Source organism: Lineus longissimus, chromosome 1, assembly GCF_910592395.1.
Source record: "Lineus longissimus chromosome 1, tnLinLong1.2, whole genome shotgun sequence".
Lineage (NCBI taxonomy): Eukaryota > Metazoa > Nemertea > Pilidiophora > Heteronemertea > Lineidae > Lineus > Lineus longissimus.
In genome coordinates this window covers 23932504-23954167 of record NC_088308.1, presented here as the reverse complement: position 1 = coordinate 23954167, position 21664 = coordinate 23932504, and the positions used below count along the sequence as shown (strand labels likewise).

The 21664-nt window shown below is 39.1% G+C and overlaps 2 protein-coding genes across 5 annotated transcripts in view; one reads left to right on the top strand and one right to left on the bottom strand.

Annotated features, from left to right (window-relative positions):
* The window catches only part of LOC135493250 (netrin receptor UNC5C-like), a 271616-nt gene that overhangs the window by 11590 nt on the left and 238362 nt on the right, over positions 1–21664 (top strand). For all 4 annotated transcript variants that reach the window (XM_064780434.1, XM_064780390.1, XM_064780445.1 and 1 more), the window contains exon 2: positions 17359–17435. The gene's annotated coding sequence lies outside the window, so the exon portion shown is untranslated. The remainder of the gene's footprint in view (positions 1–17358; positions 17436–21664) is intronic.
* LOC135493285 (short-chain dehydrogenase/reductase family 42E member 1-like) overlaps positions 1–21664 on the bottom strand; it is a 90343-nt gene that overhangs the window by 24680 nt on the left and 43999 nt on the right. The gene's annotated exons all lie outside the window — the stretch shown is intronic.

Below are 21664 nucleotides of genomic sequence, written 5' to 3'. Positions count from 1 at the left end.
ATCTATATGATGGAGAATCTTTATGCAAATGAGCTTTTTATAGTGGGCACTTTGAATGACCAAATACCCACTGAGCAGTGGGGACCAAAGCAGGAAACCACACCAGTGGAATTAGGCCTCAATCCAGTCACTTGAAACAGGAGGCTGTGTATAGTTAGCCTGACATGCAAGTCAAAATTGTAAGTTTACGATGCATAACGTAGGAAATCATAACTGGTTATCTGAGTAATTACTGCCACACCCACAGAAAACTCACTGTCATCAGCAATAACTTTTCATTGTCCAGTAATTGACGACAATGAATCCAGTATTCTACGGTTTCCCCCTGGAGGTATGCTGAACACTAAAACAGCACAGAAAAATAACGGTACCGTGTTATGGTGAAAATCATGCCGATACTGACGGGAAAATTAATTAGGATATTCTTTTACACTACTTAAATTCTCGGATTATTTGCACTGTTTTGTGATGAATGGTATCAGTTATACGGGAGTGTCATGAGGTTGGTCTGTAAAACATGCAAATTTGATAAATACATGTTGTAATTTTGAGAGATGTTGTATGTATAATTAACTGTTCATATCGTATCGGGTCACATTGATTTTGGAACCAGGTGACAAGTGGGGTCAAATTCAAAATGTACCTTCAGGCTGGTCTTTTAAAGGTGGAGGGTCAATCGAAAGTTTGTTTTTCTTAAATCTTATTTTATGACTCAACACCAGTTGGGGCTGGGCATAGTTAATTGTGGCATCTGGGAAATGCCTGAGTGGAATAAGACCTCAATACCAAATAGAGAAGTTCAACAATCTCAAATGATATACTGGTACTAGAATAAAGAAAGAAGCCAATACAATAGTTCCAATCCCATTTCAAAGAGTGTAAAATAAATAAAATTATAAATTCTACTGCAAACATGTCAAATCCAGAAATTTCCAAGCTGAATAATTCAACCAAAACTTGAGACTGAGAGAGGTGAACCTTTGTATTATTTTACTGAGCGTTTTTTTCTCACTTGATCAAAGCAATAACATATGATATTGACATTAGATGGGTTGTATTCTAACAACACAACACCATTGATAAAAACATGAGAATAATCTGTGTTGATTGAGGGAAAACAGAAAGAATTCTGTGTATATTTGAATCTGTTTGCCTTTTGACTTTTCAGGCTGCCCTGCCATTTGATAGGTCATGAGGTTTTAAAAAATTCACCAATAACTGTATTTGAATGGACTCATCAAACACTTAAACCATCAAGTCAATTCAGCAATGGTATCATATCACCAACCAAGTACAAAATCTATACCTAATCAATTTGTTCATCCGAAACAGCCCTGTCATCACAGGAGCGTCTTTTCAACAGACTCAAAGAGAGAAATGATCACAGGACTCGAGGCCGATATTCACAATGCACCCAGATCAGAAGACACAAATCAATAACAATCAAAGGGTTTCCACCTCTTGTAAAGAGCAAGCCCAAAATAGAAAGTTCATCTTCCGCTGATCTTTAGGTTCTTTTTCTGTTTGACAGAGCCTGGATTTGAGATGTCTCTGACAGAGAGATGCCCCTGTATTAAAACACCAAGTAAGAATTTCAGCCCTCATGTCCTTACAATCCAGTCTCCTTTGCAATGGCACTTCTTCTTCTGCATTCACACTGTGTCTGAGCATTCTGAGGCGTTCCGTCTGCAACATTCCTGCTTACGCCCTCCCATCCCTTGCATTGGGTTTTAAGGTGCAGAGAACGTTTAATTTAGGTTTAATTCAAAGGACTGTGACCATAGAAAGAAGATACTTCCAGTTAGCTACAAATCCAGGTTCTCCCCAGATTCAAAACCTTATTAGACACTGAGCTATGAGAATCCCGAGTTATGTACATCAACATTAACATGTTCATCCTACAAGCATGGTTCGTTCTAATCAATACATCCCTGATCCCTGAAATTAGCAGACGTCGCTCCAGTCATTGTCGACGTCCTCTTTGATAATGAGAAAACATGCCGTCGAGGTATCGCTATTTACCCGTAGCGTCGTTAATCGCCATTGATTTATCCAGAATGTGTCTAAATAATATGATAGGTGCTTTAATCTCGGCTCACCTTTACGGCAGGGTGACACGGAGATAATGTGTAAATATTGACTGATGAACTGCTTGAAGCTAGCAATGGCAGGTTCAGATATATTGTGACTCTGCTGTTCGCATACAGCGCAGGCTCTACTATAGAGCAAAAGGACTCGATAAATGTCATCCTGGGCTATGTAAAACGTTACCCGGGTTGGATGTGTGAACCTGGATGATGTTTTTTGTCACCCAGGATAACATTTTTAGCCTTTCAAAATTTGGGTAATTACAGAATGCCCAATGGTTATTGACGGAAATAGATATCATTGCTAACACAACACATGAACTGAAGAACAATCACAGTTATAGAAATCAGAAATGGTTAATATCACACTTCATAGAAGATATCAACAGATCACTTGACCCAAATTCTACGCCAAATGAAAATCTTATCTCCCAACGCATCAAAATCCAATAGCGTAGATATCGGCTGTCCTGCAGTTTCATTAGGAGTTGCATTTGGGTGATAATATGCTCGAGTGCATAATTCCTCACCATTTATCAGATCGATGCTGCAGTTAAAGAAACTCAGTTTCTTCTATTAAAGCTAGGATAAGCGTGCGGACTGATAGTTTTGTTCATTCAGTCCATTCTAAAATTTCCTGCATAGACGAAAGAGTACATGAAAAAACCTCAGGGAAGGTGTCTGCTGTGGCTTATTCTAAAGAATACAAATATCAAAGAGGTGTCTGCTAAGGCACGTTCCACTGTTATCAAGGTGTAAGCTAACACAACATTAATGGTCTGTTGCATCTCTGCAGCATAATATTCCTCCCCACCCTCCCACACCCTAACCAACCAATGTGACATAACTGGTTATGTTAGGGACCAACATCAAAGAGATCATGACTCTGTCACAAATCAATACTGACCATGCTACACATCAATTCTGACATATTTGCAAGTCATAACGGGAACTCATCATTTTGTTCCAGGAAACATGGTAACTTCTTCGATTTACTTTTTACTTCACTTCGATGACAACAATTTTCGTAACAGCTTAAACAACTTGGTTACTCTCCTTGATGACTTCCTGGTGACCCCAAATAATTTAATAAAACAGAGACTGTCCAAGAACAGAATTTGTATAATAATGTGGGATAATTTCAAAAACATCTATCAGCATTGCTCCCAATGGACAGCACACTTTTTCATCTGTCACGATGTGGTTGGTCTCTCACTCCCTTAATGCAACGACCACTATTTGCTTGGTCTTTTATATGTAATTACACAGCACACCGTTTATTCAATTTGTAACGTGTTTTTATCTTTTGATGGTGCTTGACTAATCATGACAAGCAAACCAAGGGGTTATCGAAGGAGAGTCAGAAGCCAGTCCCGCAGCATCCAATCAGCATGCTTAACGTAAAGGGGACCGATAGTTAACCTTGTGGTAACAAAAACATGTTTATAGGAGTTTCGATTTCTTTATTTGATGACCTCTCTTACAAAACACTGTCAGGGTTAATGTATGTACAGTAGAACCTCTCCATTAAGGACACCCTTGGGACTCACAAACGCTGTCCCCAAAAGGGAGGTGTGCTGATCTCAAATTTCATAGAAATGGCCCATTTGTGACCAAAGTAACGGTGCCTAAAAGAGAGGGTGTCCTGCCAACAGATGTGTCAGCTAAGGGAGGTTCCCCGTTACTTCATTTGCTATGGACACTTGAAGCCTATCCAAATTAGCTACCAAGTCCAGACATCTAAGCCAATAAAAGCGATAGACTTTACCCTCTTAAGGTCTCAGATGATGGATTTAAACACCTGTTGAAGAAGTACAGGAAGGAAAAGGGAAATTGACAAGACTGCTTAAACTGTATGTCCACTCAGCTGCGTTGAAATTGACAATGAACCCCTTGATAATCTCATGACTCATCCTTTCACCGATAGAACTTTACACCTTTAACTCTCTTCTCAATGGGAGATAAGTACTTATGGGCAAGTGCTTCTGGACCTGTTGTATTATTCAAATAAGAACTTAAAATGCGTTCAGATTTCAAGTGACGGAGATATCTTGTTTGAGAAGGAATATGATATATGCTACGTTTATGAAGTAGTAGTGATTCTTTTCAACATAGAGGCGATATAAGTCTACTACAGGGTGACCCAGCAAGACTAATGATAGGATTTGACTAACCATATGTAACTGGTCCTGAAATCGTTAGAGCCGCATGATTGCCTTGTCAGCACTCCAGCGACCATTTCAGTATCAAATCATACCAGGTCTATGTTTATGGAAATTCTATTTTGTGACATCCTGTATAACCGCAGGACTTCCATATCTACAGAATTGTATTAGACCCCAAACAACATCACATAGGGACATGAAAGGGTTGACTGACTTTGTGACCCAAGCATGACCCATCTCGCCTCTAATCTGCCATCCCCACCATGCACAATGAATGACCTCTTGACTAAGCTACTCATCATTTCATTAGAAGTCCCTGTTGATTGCAATTATTACAACCAAGATGATCATCAGGGGCTACTGTAATCATCTGGGTAATCCATATTAGACGCATCAAGTACTGGACCAGATACTATACTTATTCCTTCTTCATACCAGACATTTTGAGCAGAGAATTTATTTTTATTAACACCATCAAGTTGTGGCGGGTAGCTAGAATAGGACACAACGAATCAGAACGATACCAATAGTATAAAAATAAACGTAATATTGAAATTTTGCACCGAAGGGTTATTGACTTGTGATTAGAACTTAAAGTACCCAATATTATTAAAAATAGAACCAGATTATAGACTTCCTAATTTTTCTCATCTTTTTTGCCTTTTAATCTGTTTCAACTCATTAACTTGTTTACTTATGAAAGACAACATCCGCTAAAGCCAAGGCATTGCATTCAATAATTCTTCTTCAGAACTAATTGCATTCGTCTTCGGCTTCTAAGAACACTTGAATGAAATCAATTTGGGTGCATCGCATATGTATCAAGTACATAACACCAATACATATTTGGCAGTCTTCCTTGCTTATGAATAAACAGAATGAAATTCAGGCAATAATTGGTCGAAAATACGCCATAGGATGTTTCCCCATTATATATGATGGAATCTCATAATTTGTAAGAGGACACAGGTCAGTCAAGCATTACTTTGGTACAAGTGTCACCAATGGGTGACATATATGAGTTCTTGCTACCTCCGCTGATATTCGGGAACATTTTCAACAGTCAATCCATTGCTAAGACTATATGACAGAAGCATATGTATCGATTTTTAACAAAATAGATGAAATTTCACAAAATATGCCAGGACCAGTCTCGGACTCTCGCTCGATTTCACCCACATTTTGCGCCAGACACCTGGTATTGGCATATCGTTGCTTTGACAAGTCTTTTTAGCTCATAGAAAGGCAGTGTAGCCAGAACAGTCATCAGATCAGTATACATGTACTTCCAGTAGAGGACAGCTTTCTACTATTTCAAAGTGTCAAAATTTCCATAGATAGTATTTATGATTGTAGATTTACACTATAAGGACAAAAGTAATGACAGGTGGCCCAATAAAAAGAAACCTAATGACGTGTTTAAAAGGTTTGCTGAAATCCTCTCTATTCGATTGCTCACTTCCTGCAAGGTCTGTTCAACCCACAAGCAAATGGAAAGATAATTGTAACAAATGCCTCGCAATATGAAAACTGTCAGCTAGTTTTTGGCTAACCGTAGGGAAGCCTATACAATACTGCAGTGTCCGGTGTCCGTATTTTTTCTGCTAACCCTAACCCTGATCCTCAAAAAACTGACCTGAACTGACTGAAAGATGAAAAAAAATTTAAGTCCAAAAAAATTTTTTCACTGTTTTTTTTCTACTCAAAATGAAGCAACATGATCAGTCCCAAAACTTTTTTGACTCTGAAAATTTTTCAGAATTTTGAATATTTTTTTCTGCTAACGCTAACCCTGATTCTGAAATAAATTCTGACTGAAGGATCAAAAAATTTCTAAGTCCAAATATTTTTTTTACTGGTAAATATTGCACGACACAGTGAAAGTAATCAATGAATTGAATACAGAGAGATTGTTTCTCATTTTGGATGAGGCAGTCTATATTGACAAGAAGGAGAAACCTTGTACTAGACCAGAAACCAGTACCAGGCAGCAAAGTGTTTATCCAACCTACAATTATTTGTCCTGATACATAATATCTAATGATGCCTCATACTCACTAATATGTTTTTCTCATATCTCACGCCTGATTTGATTTACCAGATCCCATGATTGCATCCATCAAACATGCTAAAGTCGTGCAATTTCATCTCTGAGCTTATATTCTCCCAGTTGAGGTTTGGTGATTGGAACATTGCATGATGTAGTACTTTAGTATAATGTATGTATCTGAATCATATAGGAGTATATAAATGTAGCTTGAATATTTTGAAAGGAATGAGGGTTGGATATGTGATCTACGCGAAATGATTTGCGAAATCAGCGGACATGCATGAGATCGTCCATAATGTCGGAAAAAGATTAAAGGAATGTATTGTTCTGTCTTGTCAATGAGTCATTGGTTTCGGTGTGCCCAGTTATCAATAGATACACAGATCGGGTTGAGAGTTTTTTTCCTCATCTTATCTCATGTCTTCTGCTGCTGAATTTTTGTCAGGAATCTTCTTTGTATAGGGGAGCATTCGATGCATGCGACTTGAAGTGATAAAGCGATACGATATTAGAGTAGTTCATATTTTGATCTGAGAATGCGAACGAGAAAGAGGTGGTATTCTGATGACGGATTTCGCGTTGCTTGTTTTCAGAGATGCATTGAAACAGGGTGTCTTGAATATCTTGTATGCCTAGAAATGCATGTTCAAATGGAACTTGTAAGGAAAGCCTCATTTTAGAATGCCCCTTTGAGCCCTGTCCTGTGTTGATACGTTTAATAGTGAACAAGGTGTTGACATTAGTGTATTTATCCCTAACAGGAAATACTGAAAATACCCCAAGTTGACGGTCCTCCATGAAAACAATGGACCCATCCCCTCCACACTGCACCATGGTTACCCCATCCCAGTGACCGTCCTTGTCCTGCAAACAGCATTCCAAGTCCATTAGCCCCAATCAGCTTCTACCTAGCAAATCATGTATGGTCAATTTGCCACACAATTGAATTTGTTGTGATAATGCAAGAAAAGAAATGACTTTGGATTTGCCGGCCATACAACTACAGCTAGAAGATTATTGATTGTCACACTATGATCAGACAAGGATTGCTGGATCATCTCTCAATACGCCATGTTGAAAAAAGCCTGTCTTTGAGCTTAGTATCCATTTTCACTCAGTGTAAGTGCTGGTCCTCTCTCAGGAACTTGGTCCATTCTTACACATATCCAAGAAGCATATACGTACCACTTTGGATCAATAACGACAGCCAAGTTGCCATTCTCTGACCATCCTGACATAACCCAGTGGTTATAAATATACTCCGCCTCACGATATTTTTTTGTATAAGATAGAGGGGGTATCAAATACCTGTATCTCAGGATGTTCTCTGACAAGTACCACAAGTTTCCACTCACTGATTAATGGTCAATCTCCATTTCTGAGACTGTCTGGCTAAAACCAAACAATGCCACCCTCATTTGCCCTCTGCACAGCATGTAGTATCGTAATAGATAAGAGACCATTTGCAAAGAGATGCTCATCATAAACATCAGTTATTGTATATGCCAGCAACATGAAACGATCCTCTCAGCCAAATTACAACGGCTCTGGCCATCCAAAACAGAAATCTGATTGTGTCGAGGAGCAATAAAAAGAGCGAGCAATTTAGGGAGCATCTCGAAATATGTTGAAGCAAAATAGACAAAGCATTCTCGCCTGGGATGTAGGGGTTGGGGGTGGGGGGCATCAGCTTCATCAAAACGTTGTCTTCTTAAAATATTGAAGCTTCATCATTCTGCTTTGTTTTGAGATGCTCCCTACTGAGTGACTTCATTCCAGTTGTCCATCCGACTGCTAATCCTGAGTACCGTCCTTGTTCCTGGTGCTACATCTCCAACTGGGTGGAAGAGATCATGTCCTCATGGGTATAAGGAGAGTTAGATCAGAACTGCTGGTGACTGATTGAAATCACCACTTCATCATTGATTGACACAGTGAAGGGCTCAGAGAAGCAGTTGGCATGTTCTGACCTACATATCCTGGTCCACTGGCTGTGCTTGGCCCTGGCAGAAAATCTTTGATGGATTACCTTGGCAGCAGAATAATATTGTAGTATCTTTCTTCTACAAATTACACTCCAAAATGACTGAAATGACATGACAGATTACAACATAAAATGTTCAAAACAGAAAGATTATTTTCGTGTGAACCACAAATAAATCAAACTCCAAATGCATCTGCCGTAAAATCCAAGATGACATTGGGAAGTTATGCCATCAGTATATGTATGGCAATTTTCAATTGATATGACATTATTACAGCTTTCCAGAAGATAAGCGACAAATCAGTTTAACGAACTTTGGTTAATGATCAAATTTCAACTGTCATTATCATCGCATGAATAGGAGAAACAGGTGATCAACTTAACAAAAGTCTAGAAGATAAAGTTGATGTCAGATAGAGTAAGTCTGCCTTTCTTGTTACTATCAATTTCTTATTAGAGGATTTCAGGATTGCTTCTTAAATTTCATGCTCAAAGACAATACTGAAATCAAAGGACACACAACTGAAAAAAGTTTGGTAAGAAATAAAGTTGTTAAGTTTTTCAGCATGATTGGATGCTTTCGTGCATCTTACCAAAATGAGCTTGCAAGATTCAGTTGTGCGTCCCATATTTTTCAGGACAAACAGAATACGAGATCACCAGAGATAATCGCTTCATTTTCTTTCCAAGACTAGTTTATTCTTGACCAAGACAAAGAGCATTCAAAATGAGATACATGCAGTTCTTTAAGACTTGCCTATCATTAAAGGCAAGGTCAGTCATGAGAAAGGGCGTTTTGATATCAGCAGTAGAAAAATGTATGATTCAAAAGGACAGATATACCCGATGCAAGCAACCTGGATAACACAAACCTTTCATATTTACTTGAGAATCGTTTTGGATCATCAATGACTCCTTTCTGCCCTTTGAAAAAACAATATCAAATAATATCGGAAATGCATAACTGACTATAGCTTATTGCAAATGCTTATAGACTACTGGTGCTATTTAAAGCAAACTCATATTTAATATGTACAGCACTTCTCGAATATTCACGATAAAATGCCAAACTATATTATGCAAATATAAACAAGTCAATCGAAATATTACCGGGTATTGGTTTTACAGGGTTTTTGACAGTTTTTCACTGATTAAACCAATTTATTGATGATTGTTCTATGCAATGTTTTTTTACACTAAATATTGATATTCAATTCTGCTGATGTAGCAGCCTTTGTTTTCAAAGTGTTTTTGATGCCATGCATCCAGCTGTGGCCTTAAGGTTTTCATCCGTTCTCCACTGTTTCTTCGCGACATTTGATCCTCGGGCCAGGTCATTCTCCACAGGGCTCCAAACAGAGACTCGACAGACAGAGCTCGATGAAAATTTGTCTTCTGATACCATCTTGACACTAAAGGGTTAACCAGCGGAATTAGTCTATGCAATATCTGTTGATCGAATTCCACCAGTAAGAATGTTGTTGATTATCTCACAAGATTCAATTCCCTCAGATCTCAGCCACAGTCTGAATGTCACAAATTGTGGCCATTTATAGGAAATTTGTTAATCCGCCTGAACGGTCAAGCAGAAAGGGCCACCTTTGGTTGGAAGATCACAGATGCTGTCCTGCATTATTACCAGATGGTTACGATAATCATCATAGGCTATCGATAGGTTTGAAGCACACGTTCTCAATCAAATGATTAGGATCATTGATGGATAGACCAGTTTATTGAAATCCGGTGTCAGGGTTTCTGAATATTCAAAAAGTCCATTTCACGAGAAAAAGGCACTGCACAACCAAACCAAATGAATACAAGGCATGATGGAGATGAAATTAACACTTCAGCGACAAAAAACATCTTCTAGCAACATTTAGGAGCATTCCCAGAGAAGATCCGATAACATTGAATTCAATAGCATGCTGAATGTGACAGTGACAATGAGTTGAGTAAAATCGGAGCTTATAGAAGAGCAACAAATCGTATTTTTCCTCGTCGAAAGCAATACCCTTGTGGATGCTCAAAGTATTGCTTTTCTGGTGGTGGTTGAGGTAGCCGGTAGTTACGGTAACCGACGGGAATGGTATGACATCTGATAGTGGTTTTATATGCAATTGTTCGCAGTGTTGATGTGTTCTGGCCAATACCACAAGGAGTTACAACATATCATTTTTCCTTTGACAAGTAAATAAAAACGTATTTGTTTGCATTATTAGCGTAAATATTCCCTGTGCAACACTTTTCGATAAAAAGTTTGAATATGTGCAGAAATACGAAACGCCGACTGGATGCAAGGACTGGGTGTACGCAGGTAGGAATATACTTTTGTTAGCGAATCGAAATATTCTGCTGGAAACTTGGGAATAGTTTTTAAGCAAAAGCTTGGAAATGTTTGATTCGTGCCTATTTTATGTGTATTGTCAAAATTGAATCTTTTTCTCTAGAGAACAGTGCTCCCTTATGCATATAGGATGTCATTGCAATGGAAAAGAAAGACAGTCACAAAGCCTGCTGCATGCTGAGTCAACAGTCAATTTTAGAAAAGGTATATCAACAACTGTGCCTCTTGTGGAAATAAGTACATCATAGTTCAAGTGATTTAGATGATCAAGACTGTCCATTTCTCAATTTGTGTTCTTAATGGATCATCTATTTCTTTTTTCCTAACCAAAAGCATCGTAACTGTTGTTGCTGTCTGAACTGGAGAAAGTGTTGCTCTTCAGGCAATCATTTATCACGCTTCGATATTGCATCCTTTGATTACTCAAGGACAGAATTGATACTTGTAGATGGCGCAAGAACTTATTACGTTCATTTCAACAAGAGCTGAGAAATCTTCTACACACCAATGTACATAGTTTTTCTTTCGATGTACATGTACAGTAAACTGCAGCCAGAATATAATAAGTGGACAAGAACCTACTCCATTCAATTCAACAAGAGCTTGATGAATCTTCTACACTGCTACGTACACAATTCTACCTTCGATGCACAGTAGGCTGCAGACAGAATAGCATGGAGTGGACAACAACTCCACAAGAGCTTGACAAATCTTCTACACATCATTGCACAGAGTTTTATCTCGGATGTACAGCAAGTTGCAGCCAGGGTGACATGCAGCAGACTTTGATATAGGGCACCTGTTGCGCTGAGAGAATTGCAATGATGAAGAATGGCCCAGAGACAATGGAGGCATCAGGATGTTTACGGTTGATTAGACCAGAGAAAAAAACACATCTTCCGTAGTCTTTGATTACTCCGGGTAAGAATTGATATTGTATGAAGAAATCTCTGTGGGATCTTTTTCTTCTGAAATTAATCTTAGTAAAATAGTGCTGCCCGAGACCATCGCAATATTGTGTGTGAGTCTTAATGGTTCATTTGTCACGTGGAAAAGATTGGCAAGGGGAGTGATATTAATAAGTGGCGCGAGGAAAGGAACGGGAGGGTTTTCAAGGCCACCTTGTGATCAGATTACGACACGTATCAAGAACAGGCATTTTTCTTCCCAACTTTAGTTTATGCCAAACTAAACCTTGAATCCCTCCCCGGCACCGGTGGGCCCCTACCATAACTTAAGGCAAGAATTTAACCAAGGACTGGTTAATGGAAAACAAGAAACCACAGCTCACCCGGAACCAATAGCCGACCATTTAATAACTAATTGTTGCTCAGTTATCGACTCCATTGTTCCGCTAATATAAAGCCGTTATTTCTTAGATACTCGCCATATCCTGTACGTCTGGCTCCATTTCCCCACACGCCATCCTATTGTTTGGCGCTTCCATCCAATTTCTTAGCATGACAATAAGCAATTGTTGACAACCATACATACAGATGGACCATGAACGTATGGATTAGAGGAGGATCTAACACAATGCAATAGTAGCAGCGTTATTATGTTCTACCCAAGTGTACGCAGGGTAATTCGATTGCTTCTCGTTTCATGATCTGCTCATGATATTTGTACAACAGACTGAACAAATATCCGCTTATGAATTTCGAGCAAAGTTGGCCAAATTAATTTAAACTTCTATAAGATGTTCTAAGACGTCTGTCTTAAGCTCATTGGAGATGAAATTTTGCTCGTTGAGTGATCTGCTGCAGGTTGGTAGCAACGTATATCCCATATCCCTCAACAAAAACACTCTTAAAGAACTATGATTATTGTTTTTCTTTTTTGGTTTAAAAAACCGATAAACGCTTAGAAGACTATAACATTTCTCTATATGAGGTTAAAGAACGTATGTCACCAAATCAGCAAAAGTGAAACAGTTATCATCACTTCTTAAGAGTGCCAATAACCAGACAGTGGAATGTCAATGCTTTTTTTAACAAAAATAACCTTAGGAAAAGTTGTGAAACTTCATGAGTCACCACCAATTTGCTCACCCGCTACCGAGAAGCAGAATTTTAAGAGTTTCAAACATGCACTTCCGCCTTCCAAAAAGTGACGAAGAGCAATATAATAAGCGAAGTTGTCACATGCAACAGTTGGCGGTCAATAATCGTTTTTTTTCTTGGGTGATATGAGAGGTTTCGCACCATTTAGTCATTGTCAAACACATTCAGGACTTGGAAGAGTGATGGTAATGGAGAGTAGCTTATTCTCAAGGGGCTGCATGTGCAACATAAGAAACATGCCAGCGAGTGCAAGGAAGTATTGTATTATGAATGAAGTTCAGAACAACCAGCCTGTCTTCACGCATGTTTTCAAACAACTGTTCACAGAGGAGAAGGAAAGCAAGATATCTGTTGTTTTTTTGGTCTCGCATTCTTTATTGGAGATGTACAGAAGCAATAACATAGGAGAGACAACCATTTTAAGTCATGGGTTTGTTTATAATGGTGGATGATACAAGATGAATTGGTGAATGTATCAACAAGGTGAATGAGACTATTAGTCAATTTTGGCTTTTTCAAAGGTATTGGTAGAGGATAAAAGTTCACCTTTGCAACAAAATAGACTGATGATGGTCAAGGAGCTAATCATATTAGACATGTTCACATGATTCACTCAAGATTGCTGTGAAAGCTTCGGAAGTGACTGTCAATGTTGCTGTGAAGCACCAGGCGTTCCAATTTTTTCTCCCTAAATTTCCATACATTGCCTTTTTGACACCTTAATTCCCAGGTTTTTCGAAAAGAATGGAGTCATTTCACCATTTACACTACTTAGCTTTTAGAAACATGATATACCATTACCTGAAATATCAAGTGGTCAGACAAAAGCTCTCACCCCAATGAATTTCACATGCAAAACTCCTATACTGTGGACGCACACATGCAGGCGATGGTGGCGGTAATTGAAACTCCCCAACCCTCCCAAGGACATCCTGTATCTTTACCAACAAAAGGTCTATTAGCCTCCCAGTTGGTCCACCTCACCTTTCCCAATATCCCGCTTATTTGAGTTAGAAAGGATAACTGATTACTCAGGGGGCAATCTGGGGTAATAGGAACAAAGGACACGGCTAAAAGTTAAAATTGGTCTGGAAGTAGTGTTGTCTCTGTAGAGTCAAGGATTATCTTAATTTGATAAATGGGACTAGAGGATGGTGACTGATAAGGCACAAGAGAAAACACAGAGGCCAAATGGACCACTATCAAATTAGGACAGCATTGTCCATCAAAACAATCAAATTGAAGATGGGGTGTGAAGTTTTTTCTTTCGAGTTTCAATTAAAGATGCGCCTCCTGATGGATTTTACCTAACAATTCAACTAAAACAGTGCAAAAGTCATAATCGACACGCTAAACTGTTTTGTGTATGATGAAATTTAAAACCCATCACCGAACAATCTGCAGGAAGCAAACCACCTGTTCAGCCTTCCGGAGCAAAGAATTTGCTTTTTTCATCCAGAAGCAAGGGAATTCTGATATCTTAAACAATAATGACCAAACAATACACATGTAAATACAGCAATGGTGCTGTTTGCAAACCCACTTTGCCTTTTTGCTGCAAGTAATTTAAAGCCCATTAGCGACTTATCGCAAGGAAGCGCTACCACCTGTTTGCCTGGGAGAAAAAGCTACTCACATCCGACCGCAAATAGCCACGAATGTTAGATTACCGGCCAGAAACTGGAAGCTTAATCCACCTGCTCCCGCCACCATTACCTGTTTGGACAGCATTAATGGCAGAAAGCATGAAAAAACCTGTAAACATGATTCCCAGAGCAACATCTCACCTGCATGAACTGAGATAAATTACTAAAGGGAAATGACATGCCTCTGGTCATGGAACTGACGACGTCCACGGGTCAGGAATCATTGGGGCAGGATTTTGTATCAGTTCTCGGGAGAGATCCCTACAGATCTAGGATCACTTTTCAAGGGCAGTATTGATTGGGTGGCAGAATTTTTGGTATTGCAAGACCATGCGATGCACTGAAGATTTTGTCAATAAAGTTCACTGAAGGAGGGGCATCCTGTAGAAGGAAAAAAATAACCACACCATTATCACTTGTCAAGACACAGAGATGTGGCTGTCGAGGAAGCTTCCAAGAAATGTCAGAGATGACCAATACGACAAGTGAGCTAAATTGACAATTATAAATGTTCTACATGACTAACTGTTCCTCAAAAGGGTAATGCTCTACCAAGTGTAAGATATCAATTGGATCGTTTAACATGATGGCATGATCTTGGGGATAGTCTGGCGAAGCTAAGGATAGCTGATGATGTGAAGAAAGTGGAGACCGGTATCAAATAACCTACTTATGAAGGTGTGATCTGGGGGTTATACTGCTCTCTACTCAAAATGAAGCAACAAAATCAGTTCCAAAACTTTTTTGACTCTGAAAATTTTTCCGAATTTTGAATATTTTTTCTGCTAACTCTAATCCTGATCCTGAAAAAATGTCTAAGTCCAAAAAATTTTTCACTGGTTTTTTTTTCTACTCAAAATGAAAACATTAAAAAAATAACTATTTGATATTGCCGAAGCACAACGCCAAGCGAGACACCATTGCTTTAATGCCTCTCTTGAGGTAAATGGTGAATTTGATGCTGAAAGGCTGGATCAGGTAGGAAGATTCCAGACATTCTGGCGCCACAGTCTGTAATCGACAGGACAATTAATGCTCCAGTGATTTAGACACAGTGGAAAATGGAAGAGTATACAATTAAGTAACAGAATTTAAATTAACAACCGACGTGAAATATGGCAGAATGGGGTAGGTTGCAGCAACTTCTTGTACAGAAAGACAAAAAATCATATCAGATTCTTAATTTCACTGAATAAGAGATCAAGAAATGACTCTTTCGACAATCTGGCACCATGATTTATTTCAAACATGGGGAGGTCTTGAAACCATCGAACCTCACATTGGGATTGCTAACAGCAAATGATTCAACAGCCTACAGATAGTGTGTGAATCAGATTTTTATTTTATCAGAAAAAAAACAGTGAGAAGTACTTTCTTTTCACATCACTTTTTACTTGATTGAATTAATTGTGATTAATAAATTTGATTAATTACTCTATTCGATGCAAGTACGTACAAAAACTACATGTAATTCACTCAGTAATTTCTCATTGTAAACAGTTTTTGTGATTTACTTATTGGAGACAACCAGTCTCTTGTCATATCCACTAGAACTCGAAGTTAAAGCCTTCCATTGACTGGCTCCTCCATCTTTCCCACAAACAATGATCAATCACCTTTTTGTCTCAGTCATTTCCTCAAGAAAAACCTTATGTATCTTCCTTTATATTCTCTTAGTATACTAAGAACATCCTTTATAAGTAATTGCGGCTTAACTTGGTCTTTTTTCCTGCTGTGACATAGTTTTGCTGGAGCCAAAGGATTAGTGATTTGTCAACAGAGGGATTCTTTAGAACATAGAGTTAATCCCTGAGATTAACGCGGATAATGAGTTGTTGGAGAAAAAAAGACAAAATGACTAGATCATGATATAATCACCTAGATTTACTGTAGATTTATGAGGTTATCGCTCTGTTGAAAAGAAGACTAAGTAGTTTCCATTACATTTCTTGACAGGTTTTCTGTCCGTTGGCGCCAACGTTATTTTGCAGAGATTGGCAAATGGCGCCACCATAACCCTGCACCAAAATCAGCTTAACACGTCAAGATCTTTATGAAATAAGCTAGACTATGCTTATTTCAGCAAATGCATCACTGTTTTTTTCACCTGTTTCAACTTCATGGTGGCATGATGATAGTGAAAATCAAGCCCATATTAGGCAAGCAAATCATGGGCATCCATTGGCAAGAAATGTCTCTAGACTGTTCTTCATCGAGACAAACCAGTGCCTATAGTGTTAATCAAATAGCGACCACGCCTCATTCTTACCCTCCCTCATCCTGACAACGAATCTCCTGAAATTAATTCCCATCCAATATATGCCGCAGAATCTCACATTGTTGCCATAGATTCATCTCAACAGTTGTTAATCCACTATCAGATTCTAATTAGCTCAATCACAATCTCCGAGCTATTTACTCCATTCTATAGCAGCCTATCAAATAATTGCAGGTATAGTATTTACCGGTGACCAAAATAGAAATTTCCAGCTTCATATTAGCGATAACCAGATGACGTTAGATTTGTTGCTACAGATTTTTTTATGGTGGTGTCACCTTGTTTCAGCAACACGTCAATAGTGTTGTGTATGCAATACTGTATACAACCTTATATAGTTGTGTGACCGGCCTCCCCCTGCTTGTTGCCTCTCCTTAACTCCTCTAGATCCAATCTAGACAGTCCATTCTTGACTTGAACTTGCCAAAAGAAGCCACCTGTGTATTTATTGACCAGAATCACGGTCACAAGGACTGAAAGCCATCCTGGTATGTTCCTGAGGGAGAATAGCATGATCTAAAACACTGGGAGTCAGGATGCCTTTAGATGAACAAGAAAAATATACGAAGCATCCTTGAACCCAGATCACCAAACCGACCCTGTCTACACCCATCGATTCCTCCAATCTATTTTGACCCAATCTCTGTAACATAATCCCTTTCGAATTCCAAACAACTGCAGATTAACTGCGTCTATTCCCTACACCAATCAATAACCGTGGCTATCACATTTTCTTTGCAGCCTCAATCTGAGGAATTAGGACCACCGAATATATACGATCCGTATCTTGAACAAAGGCACACAATAGGTCGATGAAGGTAGGACAATTTTATAATATCTTCAGGGTTCTTGTTTCAGAATAGTACAAGTACATGTATGTGTACACTATCATCCCTAAGTTCTGCTCTCCGGGGCGTCAATCCGAGACCATCAAAATCAGTGCTGCAGGGATGCTACATGTAATTGCACCAGATATGTTAAATCTTTGAGCCAAAATGTGCCAAAGCAAATGGGCAAGACTCTGTGAACCAAGCAATATGTACCTTCCGGCCTTACCAGATAAATTGGTAGCCTGGTCTTACGGAAGTGAATTCTCATGCACAACAGAATGCGATAAAACTGATAGCATTGTTTCAGCATTCCGTCCATAGCAGACTCCCGTCGCAAAGGTCGAGAAATTGACCAATATCTTGAGGGCGAAAATTGATAACCCAATAATAAAGTCAGGAAGATCACTATTTGTTGGCGATGATATCTAAGATTTGTATACGAACCATGCGATTTGGGGACTGAATGAGAGACAGAAACAGATGGTTAGTACAGATGATTCCTCTTTGAAAGTGATTCAAATGATACCCAGTTTAAGCTACCAAGCTTGTTACATATACATGTTCTTGTTAAATGTACTTTAGTAACTCTGGACCCAGAAATCCTGGAATACCTCATTACTTATTGACCAACCTGCTAATGAGAATGGCTGTAGCAACTGATGCACTAATGACTGCTGGTAGATATTGGCCACCAAGATAAATGTTGTCCAGCCAGCGTGTCTGTCCTAAGTCTATTCATTACTGGTTCACCCAGGGGACCAAACACCTAAAACAAATAGATTTCTCATTAGCCCAGAGACTGATCATTGTTGTAGCCATGATCAGGATACTGGCAATGGCTTAAGCTAATTTTAGCCTTCTGATTTCCAAGGACAACTTATCCAACAGCAAGTCCATGTGATACTGGCATCTAGAAGATAGAGCAATGGAATCACTTCTCCACGTTTGGGTGCTTGTCAATGACTGGTAGATAGCTCCCTTTAAACTTTAACCCACAGTTAAAAATCTTGAAAATTGATCAGTTAGTTGGACCAGTAAAACATTTTTATCACAGAAGACCCAAAAAAACTGAGACTGTTAGTCCGTTTTTCATTACTGTAAAGGAGTTAAAGGAAAGAGAAAGCTTTATAAGATTAAACGTTACATTGTTGAACACTTTTGACATAATCTCTCGGAAATTTGGTACCTAACCCAGGGATGGCGACTCGAGTTCCAAGCTTCTTATGATGAACACTAGACCAACAATCTGGTAAATTCAAACAATCTGGGCAACTGGTTTGGGAATCTACAGGTGGTTGCCGTCTCATCAGAGTCTTGTAGATGTACATATGTAGTGTTAATGGTCCGAACGCATACCGTACTTCAAAGTGTGGGGAAATGCAGGGCAGCAGATCAAGGAAGCGGGTAGAGGGATCGATTAGGCTATGTTAGAAAATAATAGGTTGTGCCGTTTGGGATAGGCAATTCTAACGACAAAATATCAGTACATTCGGCCTTCTGTTGAAATTGAATGGTTCTCATTTCAAGCTCTCGGCACTGCTTTCAGGACAGTGCGAGTTGTAGCAAAGTTGTAGCAAGGACTTGAAAGACTCTTGGTTGCCAATTTCAATAAGGATCTTTACATCAAGACATCTTCTATCTATGGTGACTTGTGGTGTAAGAGTGTTTTCAAAGACAATATAAATACTGCATTTGACCTTGTAAGTTAAGGTGACTACAGTAAGGTGTTTTACGAACGAAAATTATTCTCTTCATGTCTCCACACTCTCTCTTCTCACAAACATACGAGAAACAGGTCCAAAGAATAGCCTCAAGCATTTACTAAAAGCCCCATGGCAATACCAGCTGCTATTGTAAAAGATACGTCAGACCCACGCCAACTTGACTCTGAGATGGACAGTTGCGCTGGTTACATGACAAACATCCATTTATCTCCAATTATACCAAAATGGCCATCAACATGACCAAAGATCAATACATGATGCTATACCGGCAGCTGCAGATGGCATCGGGCACGGAAATGACCCGAATCATCTTGATCATTGCTAATTAATGCCCTTGATGGCTGCATCAAATTCTTAGCCAATTATGTCCTGTCTGATTGCAGCTAAGGTTTGAGTGTGATTTGATAAATTAGCGATTAGATTAGGTACCGGTATGTGCTTGTTGTCAGTATTTGGTAGATGCTCATTAACGGCAGTGAAATTAGTGATGGCTCTAAACAAACTCAATGGATGAACCAAAGCTTTTCTGAAAGCACGTGTTTTCTAAAGAAGACTGTTGTTTTGCTTTTGCAACTCTCCAGGAACCTTCCACCCTACTATCGGGGCTTCAAGCATCTTTAGTAAATGTCATGGCAATCGGCTGCGAAAAACACCAAGATAAATTCACTATGAAATCAGCTAACAAATGTGGTATTTTTCGATATTTTCATTATCTGGTGATCCAGGTTGCTGTAAGGAATTATTTCTCCATTTACAGCTGCAGGGTACCCATCTGGTGTAGCATTGACTAGAAGAACCTGTTGCATGCATGTCTTGAGTGTGTTGCCTAACACATTTGAGGGGGGGGGGTATTTGTGCATAACTTAGTGCAAAATAGGACAGAGATGTCTTTGACACGCTCCGAGAAAAAGTGGGAACTAGACATAGTAAGGGTTTGGCAGGACACTACACAGCGTCTTTATCTTATAGCTGGAGGCTACTTCCCTTTCGCTAAGAATGGACCATTGGGGTGTTCAAATTCAAGTGTGATTGCAAATATTCTAATCCCAATCGCAACCTCTTGCTCCAGATGTCAGTTCTCTCATCACCATGCCACTATCAATCCTCGTTTACTTACGGCCATGAGTAAATCAATGCAGTGCAAAGCTTCAGATAGCAGAAACGTCAGCTAGCCATGACTGCTAACTACCACAACTGTGAATCGCTAGGATAACTATGCGTGATGAGTATCACTATTTTAGATTAATGACTCCTGATTGCTGTAAAATGGTCTGAATGGACAACTGTTGCTCAAATAATTGCATGATTTCCACACTAATGAGCGCACGATTCAGAAGGATATTCCGACCAGAGACCGATTTGCACAAAGAGCAGCATTACAGACCGATGCTCATTTGTACTGATGTTTTCTTCATGCATATCATCCCTGTGATGAATGGGACGTCTGATGCAGTTAGCCGCGGATTTTATCATCGATCCGTCGTTGACTAAACCAGTAAGCCTTCTGCCTGAAGAAAACTGCTATTTGGGTTTTTAGTGCTCCTTAGTTGACGTAAGAGAAACCTCTTCATTGAGATCAAACACACCGTGTGCTTCTAGTACATTGTACGGTACATGGACAATGGCAGAAGTACACAGACAATGTACAGGAATACATGGACATATCTATCAACAGGCACCGAATTCGAACTCGAAGGAGGGCAATGTCTCGCACGAGCTTCCTGTCAGACGCCAAACAAGGACTGCAACGAGGCTCCCCATCGACCTCATCATTCTTAAATCAGTACAAACTGCGATAGGCGCAGCAGAACACTGGCTTCTTTGGCCATATAATTATCCAAGGGGTTAAGGTCATTAGTGGGCAAAGCAGTCCCATAGACATCAGTTTCGAAATACAATCCCTTTTTGAACTGCCTCACTCCATTTAAAGTACACTTTGAAGCACACCTAAATACAAAACTTTTAAAATTGGAAGTGGTTACAATGTAAAAACTTGCACCTGACTTGAAACCAAAAACCACTGAATTTGAAATGTTTGCGTTCAAGCGAGCAGTACAGATCAAGAGAGGCTTTGTTATCTAGGCAGGATTGATATACAACACCGATTTGACGTTCACAGCAAATGAGGAGAATTCAACAGATATGGTAACAGAACTTTTGAAGGTGGATATCCTTTCTGTATCATACAATTTAACAAAATAGTGCTATATTTGTAACTGAAGTCAGTTGGATTTAACGTGTTTGTGCTGTAGTCAGTTGATTGGAAGATTTTGCTTTGAAATTTGATAGCTGTTGATATCACCTCTTTTTCAGAGGGAATGGAAGCAACGGAAACCAAACAGGTATTACTTTGACAATAAAGACAGATATTTCCAAAACTGAGCTTTGTTACAAGTCAAAACCAGAAATATTTTTCTTTGAAACGAACTTTCAGAACTTTCCAAGATTAAAATCATATAAGGATAGAAGATACGGATGGTTCGCTTCTTTAAA